Source organism: Diadema antillarum, unplaced genomic scaffold, assembly GCF_040938485.1.
Source record: "Diadema antillarum isolate AM-2024a unplaced genomic scaffold, OU_Dant_1.0 scf00000071, whole genome shotgun sequence".
NCBI lineage: Eukaryota > Metazoa > Echinodermata > Echinoidea > Diadematoida > Diadematidae > Diadema > Diadema antillarum.
Genome location: NW_027270960.1, coordinates 9832806 through 9843836, shown reverse-complemented (window position 1 = coordinate 9843836; position 11031 = coordinate 9832806).

The window sequence follows — 11031 nt, the reverse complement described above, 5'->3', positions numbered from 1 at the left end:
GGGAACAAAACGTATTATGTACGGAAAATTTTGGACTAGAAGTCAGCACATTAAGAACGGAAATTGAAAAGCCTTCATAATCCGGAATCCCTTGCGAGTCCCCATAAAACACTCGCAAGCAAACACAGACATACACACACGCGCGTGACAGAATGGGACACTCTGTAATGTGTTCAAGCACTTCTTGAAAACAAGCTTGCGCAATCAATATGTGTCTTTTAGGACAATTAAAATGCTGTATACAGAGCTGATTTAAATCATTGTCGAGAATTGCTGATATGAAGAGAATATTGTGTGAAAATATAGAGTTTACATTTAATCCCATTCAAAAGTTATAGCAGTCCAAAGTTACACCCAGTTATCTACTTAACAACAAACGAGGGCGCACTGTCATATCACTGCACTTCTTTCGCAAGAATATCACGTATTAAAGGGATATCCTAAACACCCGTGCTTCCGGTCGGTCGCATGGAAACTATCATTAAAAAAAATGCCACCACCTGAAGCCATTTTTATTTCAGTCCCTTTAAAGGGTTCGTTATTTCAAAGGTTTGTAACTCCAAATGAATTACAAGTATCATAATTCCGAAGATTTGTTAGTGGGCGTGGTGCACCTTCTTTCCGGATTAACAGTAACAAGCCTTAAGAATAACGAACCTTATTTCATTTTCGGATAACTGAACCCTCGAAAAAACAAACCGTCAAATTGACGGCATAAATGTTTCATTAACGAACCCGATGTTAATTTTTGTGTTTTTGATTTTAGGATCTAGGTACTGGTATATAGGGAATTTGTGTGCTTCGAAATACCAAACTTGATTTCATGTTCACAGTAACGAAGCTCCGGAATAACGAACATCACCTATTTCATCACATCGAACGAATAGGAGGATGCGAAACAAACAGGAAGATGACAGTATAGTAAAATATACACTTGTATGATAGGAAAGGAAAAGACAAGCACAAGATTGGGAGGGAGAGAGAGAGAGAGAGAGAGAGAGAAGGAGAGAGAGGGAGAGAGAGATGAGATAACGATGACCAATTTGTATGCTCAGGTATATTCTGGCATTCAAATGAAATTCAATCTTGCGATTTGCGGTACTCCTTTATGATGTTCCGAGATCTGCTACAACGTTGCCGCATTGCTTGACATTGACCTTCATTGGGGTTGACAGTCCTTCCAAATTCTGCTCCTTTCAAAAAGCAAGCAAGCAAACAAGCAAACAGGCAAAGAAACAAAACGAACAGATTGATATTCAGACAAACAGAGTATGGAAAAGGTAAGAAAAGAATGATAAGGGTCTGAGAAACGTAGGAAATGTCCATAATTATAGAAACATGGAATTATGATATGTAATTGCCGATGTTCCCTATAAAAGTCTAACGCTAAAAAGCAATCTCACATTCTACAACAGTTTGTCTGTTTGCTTATTCTAATCATTAAGTTGTAGGGAGATATTGTGTTTACTTTGTCCTTATGAAGTGACAATCGTCATATTACCCACTCACATTTGGTATTTTGTTGCATCATATCACGGTGAAAGGATTAACGTTCTTTTTTCCTCTTTTATGAGCGTACTCAAAATATTATGCGAGTCAAATTTTGTAGATTTAATATAATTATTTCGTAAAGGATTTCAAAGTGTTACTCAATGATGTAGGATGCATAAGTTGAGTCATAAATGATTAATATTTACTTCTATTTGTCCACATTTCCAAGATACATAACATTGCATGACAAAACATTAATAGCAATATGAGAAAAAATTGTTTGCATAGTATCGGGTAAGCTGAGATTGCTTCCAGATGAAGTTAAAGACATCGATTCCCATTTGCAGATGATACGAAAACCCAGCTTAGTGCTTCAAAATAGTTCTAAAATGTAAGTTAGGGATCGAAACAACCAGCGTAAAGTGTTAATCAGCATAATCAATGTTAATTATACAAAATGTGAACAATAATTATGATAGAATTGTCTAAAGAATAAATCGTCTACAGTTATGGTTCATTCAGAGAGAGAAAAGGGTGTGATATCTCCTTGTATTTTAGACTATATGGCAACTTTTTTATATGGTAGAATGTTTTGTGACACAACTGACCTACACATATGCATCAAATATGATAACTCGAGCATACTAAATCACTGCTCCCAATGGTACACAGGGGCTTTAAGTCATCGAGGTCCGCAACATGTTTCAGTGACTGCCGCGCATCCCTGAACTAACAACGTCTGTCAGAAGCGAAAAATCCTAACTGACATCGTGACATCTGCTTTATCAATGCCGATCACATAATGTTCGTTTTATCGATGGTACGTGCCTGGATGGTTGTTGTCTAAACTATCAAACACGCAGATTCGGCCATCGAGGATATTACGCTTGCATTACAGGAATCATCCTTTCCGTACCACAATAACACCATACTCATGGCCGGCGCAGCCGTAGGGGCCGTGGGGGCTCCCCCCCCCCCCCCCCCCCCCCACACACTTTTGAAAACACTGCGCCGGCCCTGATACTGCATAATTTTTTAAAAGTGTTTTCATAGAAACCAACTCTATAAAAGTTAAATATACATATGATTATTTTAAATCATTCATAGTGTTTTATGATTCAGGCGTTGAACAAGCTGACTAGGGTATGGATTGACATACTTTCCTAGCATTTACAGGATATGAAAACAATACAACTGTTTAGGGACCTGCTTTTGAACATGGCAAATGTAGAAACATGCTTTCGCACAAACGCAACTGGCCTTAATTGACTTTAAATACCAATGTATATGTATATGATAATTTGCTTGCAAAAATGACCTCAGCTATCATAAGTGATTTGTAACTTAGAGAAATTTTATTTCAGATTGATATGAAACGATAAAAGACAAGCAAGATAAATTCTAAAGATCATAACAAAAACACCTTAACAGTCGTTCTCTCAGTTCTTCACGTAGTATACCATCACACATACAAAGACTGAGCAAAACTTTCATTATGTCCATGTTACAAATAATTTATGATTTCTGAAAGAAATTGCAGGAAAATATGCCAGTTATGCTCGGTCTATGAGAAAATGCATTCCGTTGTGTTTTGTTTGGGTTATTGCAATATCCACGAGCTAGACACGCACGAGTCATACGGCCCACGAGCTAGACACCCACGAGTCATACGGCCCACGAGCTAAAAACACCAATTAAAACAGTCAGACGAGCTATTAGACACTAGGCAGATAGGGCAGGTTACAGTTCGTTATTCCGAAGGTTCGTTATTCCGAAGGCTCTTCAGTCCGAATATTCGTTATTCCGAAGGTTCGTTATTCCGAATTTCATTTTCGGATTAACGAATCTTCGGAATAACGAACTTTCGGAATAACGCCACAAATGTTCGGATTAACGAACCCTTTTTCATTTTCGGATTAACGAACCTCTAGGTATAGGGAATTTGTGTGTTTCGGATTAACGAACCTTCGGAATAACAAACCTTCGGAATAGCGAACCTTCGGAATAACGAACAGCACCCAAAGGGCAGACAAGCACGACAATATAGGAAAAAGCAGGTCTACGTAAATCAAAGGGACCGTACAATATTGATTGAGGTGAAGATTCAGCTTGCGACGTTTTGCGAGATATTTAGAAACCACTCTATGAAATGTTAAAGAGCAAACGGCTCAATTCTCAGGGGAATCAAAAGTTTGTTTGATGGAAATCGGTTTTGAAATGACTGAGATATCTAAAAACAAGGTAAAACAAAGAGATCATAGTTAAAGTCGTGGCCTGTCAATTTTACAAGGATCGCTACTTTTTTTAAATCTCAGCCATTTCAAGGCCAATTTTCATCAAATAAACGCTGAATCCTCCTTGAAATTACATGCTCTTTCATATTTCATAAGAGGTTTCTCACTATCTCAGCAAAAAAAAATGTTACAAACCTTAATTCTCACCCCAACCAGTAGTGTACAGTCCCTTTAAGCCTCATGATGTATTGTCGAGTTGATGGGCCCACTTCGCCTATCGTCAAGCTCGTTGGCCTTAACCCTATCCAGGCCGGACTTTTTGGCCTGTTTTGTGACCAGGGAAGGGTTGATTCAACCCCCTCCCAGCCCCCCCCCCCCCCAGATCTCGGCCGTCGGTCGCACAATCGCTGTGAAAATTGGCACATGCATTACTTGTCGCGTAATCTACCAAACTGTAAAAGAAAAGAAAACTGAATTTTTCATTTTTTAAATAGTCTATATTGATTAATATGCGTGAAATCATAGATTTTGCTCTATTAAATTCAGAGAATTAAGCCCATGGCATCATAATTCTTAGTGACATTATTGCTTGTAGCAATCCTAACTATGTACTTGAAAAAAAATTTGGTATCAAAGTTTATTTCCTATGTATTCTATTGTTTTATCAATTTCTTATGAATTTCTTTGTTTTTCGACATTTTGTGGGTTTTTTTTCGTTTTTCTCCACAAAATTTGTTACAAAACATATTGTAGGCATAATTATGCTAAAATTAATTGATTTCAGCAATTTAAAGTGAAAATAATCATATAATTTTGAAAAAGGTGAGAAAACTCTATTTGCATAGACTTTGTACACAAAATTACGTTTTTGAGCCATTTTCGGTCTGACAAGCATGTATAAAAGGTCGTGGAGCGTCGTAACAGTATGTCCGATTTCCGCGAAAAGGGTGTCATAAGATGTGCGAGACTCGAAGTAAAAAGTCAGGGAGCGGCGCGGTCAAAAAAAAAAAACAACATCAATTCGCGCCGCAGATTGGTCGCGGAAAATTCCCCCCCCCCCGGCCCTTTTAGGGTTAATGGCTATTTCGTGGACGGTATAGCTCGTTAGCTTACTTTACTTGATGTGGAACCCTTTGGCATGGTTCACGTAGTATCTTGCTCGTAGGCTTAATGACTCGTGATCTAGATAGCTCGTGGATTTTATAACTCGTTGGTGTCGAGCTCTTGACGTGCACCCCTTTTGATAATCATATTGGTACATGTATTGTTAGCAATAATTGACAGATGATGTCACTTCAAGAATCTCGGTTTTGAAGTCGATGGGGTTTTTTTTTCTGAGGGCGAATTCAAGAAAGCTGAAGAAAAACAATAAACATAACATAACACAACACATATCGAACATATTTAGACATTCTTTTTTGGCTACATAAGTGATGATCAAGATAATTATTATGAATCAATGCGAGTCAACATTCATTTGCACAGCTTAGTTTCTTTACATTCATTTGCACTGCACAGTTCCTTTAATCCGTGGCAGGTTCTGTCTTTGAAGTGCTGTTTCACAGATTGGTAACAGATTTTCCTGTAATTGTCGATCTTCTCGGCGGTTCACAGCTATATAGCTCGAAGGATATAGGCGGTCCATCATTTCCCTCAAAAGATCTCTTTCGGAACAGATATTTTCTGCAGAGCACGATCCTTGAGACTCTGAGAGCTATAATAGAAAACAAGGACAGAAACAAAACGAAAAAACACAACGAAAAACACGGAATTGTATAGCTAAAACTCCCACACATGTGAACCGTAGATACCCACGATATCTCTTACTTCGCCTTTAACAATGTCAAATCTCTGAGAGCACCTGCTAATTACATGCACTTAGTCGACATCAGCTCCCTAATCCTATAAAACCATCAGCACTATACTGCGTCGTTATCTTAATTGAAATCATCTATTTTTCATCGTTATCGGTTTTTTTTTTTTTTTGCTTTTTGTGTGCAGTAATGTTTCAAAAGGTGCAAACACAATTCGCCTGTATACCTTCACTGCCATCAGAGACACATGCAGCGAGGAAGAGATTGAGAGAGAGGTCAAGGTTGAAGATGGCCTGCCTATCTTTTTTTCCCTGTGAGAGAACAGGAACATCACAAAGAATTTCCTCGGAATTAATAGGCCTACACAGTCTTGTCTTAGGTACAATACACTAAACTCAATGCACTCATTAACAGAACATGGTGCATTTATTGATAGGCTGTTGTTGTCATTTTCAAAAAAAATGCAAAGTAAATCATTATGGCTCTTTAGAGATTTGCAGACTTTTTAATGCTTTCTTGAAATTAGAGTGCAATTCCAAACCATTTTCAAATTTGGTTCAGAGTATTAAAGAAAATCTAATGACTTTGACGGGTTTATATCATTGAACATAGATAAAGAGTGTACTTGAACCTTAACGGCCACTCGTTCACATGAACTAGAGTCTGTCAATATGATCGAGACAGAGAGTAGAAATTGACCAAAAAGTGTTTAGTATATTTTGTTTGTTCGTCATTTCGGACATTCAACCTGTAGATGCATCATTAACACGATCGCGTCGCCCCCTCGAACTTTTTTTCAAAGAGTCAGCGGCATGATGTTCGTTTGCTTTTAGTATCTTTATTTATGTCTCATTTCCTTGCTGGTCTGCGAATGTTAGTTGCCAGGTTTCCTCTTCTTCTCTGCAAATGTTAGTTGTCACTTTCATGTTTTTTTCTCGCCTCTGCTGGGTACCTTCCATGTGCTTTTCAGCTACACGTTCTGATAAGTCAGCACTTGATGTCACAAGCAATAAATGTGACGATGGGTTCTCGTTTGTCTCGGCTGAATCTTTTGAGTGACTGGGTTTACCTGACCCTCGCAGCCGACGCATCTGCGGAAGACATTCAGTATGTTATCGGGTGGGCACACATTAACATTCAAATAGTAACCAAAACACTGCCGACAGCTGTGATTCGAGGAGAGCGTGCAACATTTGATTAGGACTGTGACACAAAGTCTGCAATGAGAACTGTCTAGACGGTTTACATTCTGCAGTGGAGAGTATCAACACGATGGCGGTCTCACTTTAACACCCACGTTACCTATTCAGGTAAAGGGGTGAACACTCTTATGCGGCGTCTCTTTGTCATCAAGGAGTTTCAAGAGATGGTGTTCCAACTGACTATTCCAACAGCTGTCAGTTTTCTATGGATGTTTAAAAGAATTCCACAGGTGCACTTGTGCCTTTGATCCCGCCATCTGTCTGAGCAAGCTAAAGATATATTTCGAATGCAAACATAATGTTGGGTATATATTGCTTTTTTATCAATTACATAAAATGTAACTTCACCTACGGATAATGCATATAAAAAAACAAAAGTCGATCCCTTCCAGAAATTATGTGCAAAAGTGTTAATCTGAGCTGTATGTTGTGAAAGTGTTTAATATTGTACACTATGGTAACCCCACTAAAACACTTTCCAGATTAATCCCGACAAATTAGAGTGATATGGCATAATCTTTAAGTACAATTTTCTTTTCTTTCTATGAGTAACGGCATTGAACATGGGATCTGTTGTGATTCCGCCTCTAATTGAACCTTCTTATTGTAATCCATCCATGGGCAAAACGAACATTATTTTAGTTGGCTGGCCATGCTGAGGACGGACTTTATACGACTGCTCACTAGCCTTGTTTCCTCGATCCATATTTCGCAGTAAACATGACACATGTATAAACCGAAACATACAAGTTCGTAACATCGGAAGTAACGCGTGCACCGAAGTTTTGAACTAATAAGAACGAGTTTAGGACATAATGACTGTCAAAATGACAATGATAATGAAAACAATCCTAAAGCATACTCTAATAAAAAGAACAACGCGCAATTATAAAGATGAAAAATGTCACTGTACTCAGTATAGACATAATTATACCAAACGAGTGCGTTTAACTCAGAAAGAGGAGCAATTTTCCCCCTTTTCACAATCTTTTTTTTTTTTTTTTTTTTTTTTTGGGGGGGGGGGGGGGGGGGAGGGGCGGAGAAAAGGGATTGTCTACAATATCCACCCCATACACCGTCCTTGTCACACATGACCGGCGCCACGTTTTCAAAAGTGCGGGGGGGGGGGGGGCAATCTATACTTTTGGCGCCATGATTTCCGGGTTACATCAGCTAACAAGCAAGAAAAAAAAAGGCCTTCAGCGCAACCTCTGGTGCCACCTCCGTTTTTATCAGCTGAAAAGCAAAAAAAAAAAAAAAAAAAAAAAAAAAATCCCCAAAATAATGGTTACACCCAGTCTATGTATGGTTCAAGAAATGGGGGACCGAGCCCTCCCCATTACCCTCCCCCGCTCCGCCGGTCCTGTCATACATCAGTTAATAAATAGGACTACGACTTTTCGTAATCTTGCCACCATACTGATGTTAAACTCACGTGACGCGTTTTAATGAGTCGTAATTGCGGAACTGTATAATATAATTGGCACCATTCAAGCGTTAATAAAATGCATCTGCCCAGGCAAGGCATGTACTGAGAGAGAGACCGTAGACAAAGAATGGGATGACGTGAGATGATAGAAGACGGAAGATAACAGTAGATACCAGACCATGGCAGAAGAAGTCATGTGACAATGTGTTGTTCACCAACTTCTCAATCAAGCCAGTTACGATAGACCGTGGTTTCATGTTCAAGTGAAACAAAGGTTAGTTTTTCGCCCCTTCCATATCACTTTCAGCTTGTAGTAAGAGTGGCATCTTTCACTTATCCCAAATATCATGCAGCTAACCAGTGCGAATTTTCGAGGGAAAATACCGTGAACTGTAATAAATTTTGCAAAGAAAAATGGAGCATATAACAGCACATCACCGAACTAAGTATTCTTTTCTCAAGTTTGTTTTCTGTGTTTCATATATATGTTAAACTTCTGATAATCATATCATGCAGAAATGATAAAGTTAACAAATGATGATACAAAGATCATGGAAGGTCCTTCTCAGCAAAATATGTAACAAGGATCGATGCACATGGGAAAATATAATTTTTATCACTGTATTCTTTTTTTTTTTTTTGGGGGGGGGGGGGTGAATGTCTGCATTGAAATGTGTGTGTATGTGTGAGTACATACTAGGTTAATGCGTTTGCGAATGCAGGCGCTCATTGTGTCGTCCAACATGTACATCCATGAGCGTAGAAAGATGAAATCAAGGTTACAGTCCATTATTCCGAAGGTTCGTTAATCCGAAATTGAAATACGGTTCATTTTTCCCGAAGGTTCGTTATTCCGAAGGGTCGATAATGTCAATGAAATAAAGTTCGTTGTTCCAAGGGTTCGTTAGTACACACCCTCTTTTCACATTCGCATTGACGAACCTTCGGAATAACGGACCCTATTTGATTGTCGGATTAGCAAACATTCGGAGTATCGAACCTTCGGAATAAACGCCACTAATGTTCGCATTATCGAACCATCTGTCATTTTCGGATTAACGAACGTCAAGGCGTATGTGGAATTTGTGTGCGTCGGAATTACGAACCTTCGGAACAATGAACCTTATTCATTTTCAGATTAACAAACCTTCGGAATAACGAACATTGCCCGAATTCATTACCTGTTTAAAACATGTTGTTACAGCTATTGTGTGCCAATTCTTATCGGTGCTTATTTGAGCCTTCCGTTTCTGATTGTAGGTATTTTTTTTTGTGCCTGGATACAACGGAACGAATGAGTACGCGTGCGTTCTTGTATGCAATCAGTCATGTTCTGTCCTCATCATCATAACCTCCCAATCCGTGCCGAAGCTGCACAAGCAATCTGACTCGCTTGGTGAGGTTCCTGCTGCGTTTACACACAAATCTCAAATACGAAATTTGGGGTCGAATCCACATGCCGGATCTGACTCTGCAATTACCCGATGAAGACAGATTGCATTACATATAATGAATTAATGAGATATCGCGCGTTTGATGATAAGTGTATAATAGATTTGCATACCCTGTGGATGTTTTGAGTTGACAATGACGGCCAACTATACTGCACTTCCTTATTTTCAGTCACGGGAGCCCGGCATGGGTCCATCATACAAACTCCAAGTTTGCCTTGTATTTTCTCTCTCGCCAAAAAATCCAATAACCCTAAAACTCGGTATGGGACTTGACTAGACGTACAAAACACACACACAAACAAGCATATTTGAAGAAAAATAAATCGAACTCAAGTGGCTGGAACATGGCTAAAGCGGCAGGAAGAGAAGGTGGGCCAAGATGCTGGTCATACCCACCTGTTCTACTTCTTTCGCCCCCGGATTCAGTGGCGCCTTTATTAACCCTCCAATTCTTTAAGACAATCTGGCCCGGGGAAATCATGAACTGGGAAGACTTCCCCGGCTCGAATACATTTGAATTGTACATAGCTTTTGTCACGTAATATACGTACACACACAGCCAAAGAATCTTGACAGGAGTCGACCGTTACCAATACACGCATACTTTGATGCACATCTTCGCTGATGTACGCTACTTGTGGTTTTCAAAAGTATCCCTGGGGAGCAGCGAAAGAAGATCGATCCAATCAGACCGCCCATCTGTAAGGTCCTGCTGAGATGGTGCTGGAAGTTGTTGGTCAGTCACCCTTGTTCTGGTGGTCAAGAGAGGATGGTCGCTTTCCACTCATTCTAGGCAGGGGTGGTGCTCGTCTATACCCTATAGCTTGACGGCTGAGCAGCCTTTTCCAGGGAAAAAGCACTGCTTCCTCTCTTTGGAAAGGGTCTGGTGAAGGTGTCTTACAGAAACCTTACCTCACCTCATTTTCGTCAGTAGGTCTATACCGCAGATGAGTGGACGCAGAGCATTCCTCCCAAATAGCATGAAAACACAAACAACACAAACAAAATCACACAGACACAAGCACACACACACAATCGTGTTACGTCCCAGAAGATCAGAACTCAGATGGAAAGGAAAGAAAGTGAAAGTTTTGAACGCCGAATTTCTCCTGAAGGGCACACAGCCCATTGCTACAAGATTGGCATTGCTTCCATAAAAGGAAAGAAAAAAAAAGGAACAAGGTGAATCACTAAGATTAGTACGGGGTACATATTCTTCTCGTCTAGGTAGTCACTAGATGAGGCCATGGAAGCGGGTATTGGCTCAGCCGTACGCACCCAGGGGAATCGGTGATCGTCTGATGGCAGTGACAACCCCCGTCGCCAGGTATGCCAATATAATGACCTGCAGTCAAGTACGAAACAGAAGTGTTCTACAAAAGCGTCACCTGCCTGCTGTGCTCAGTT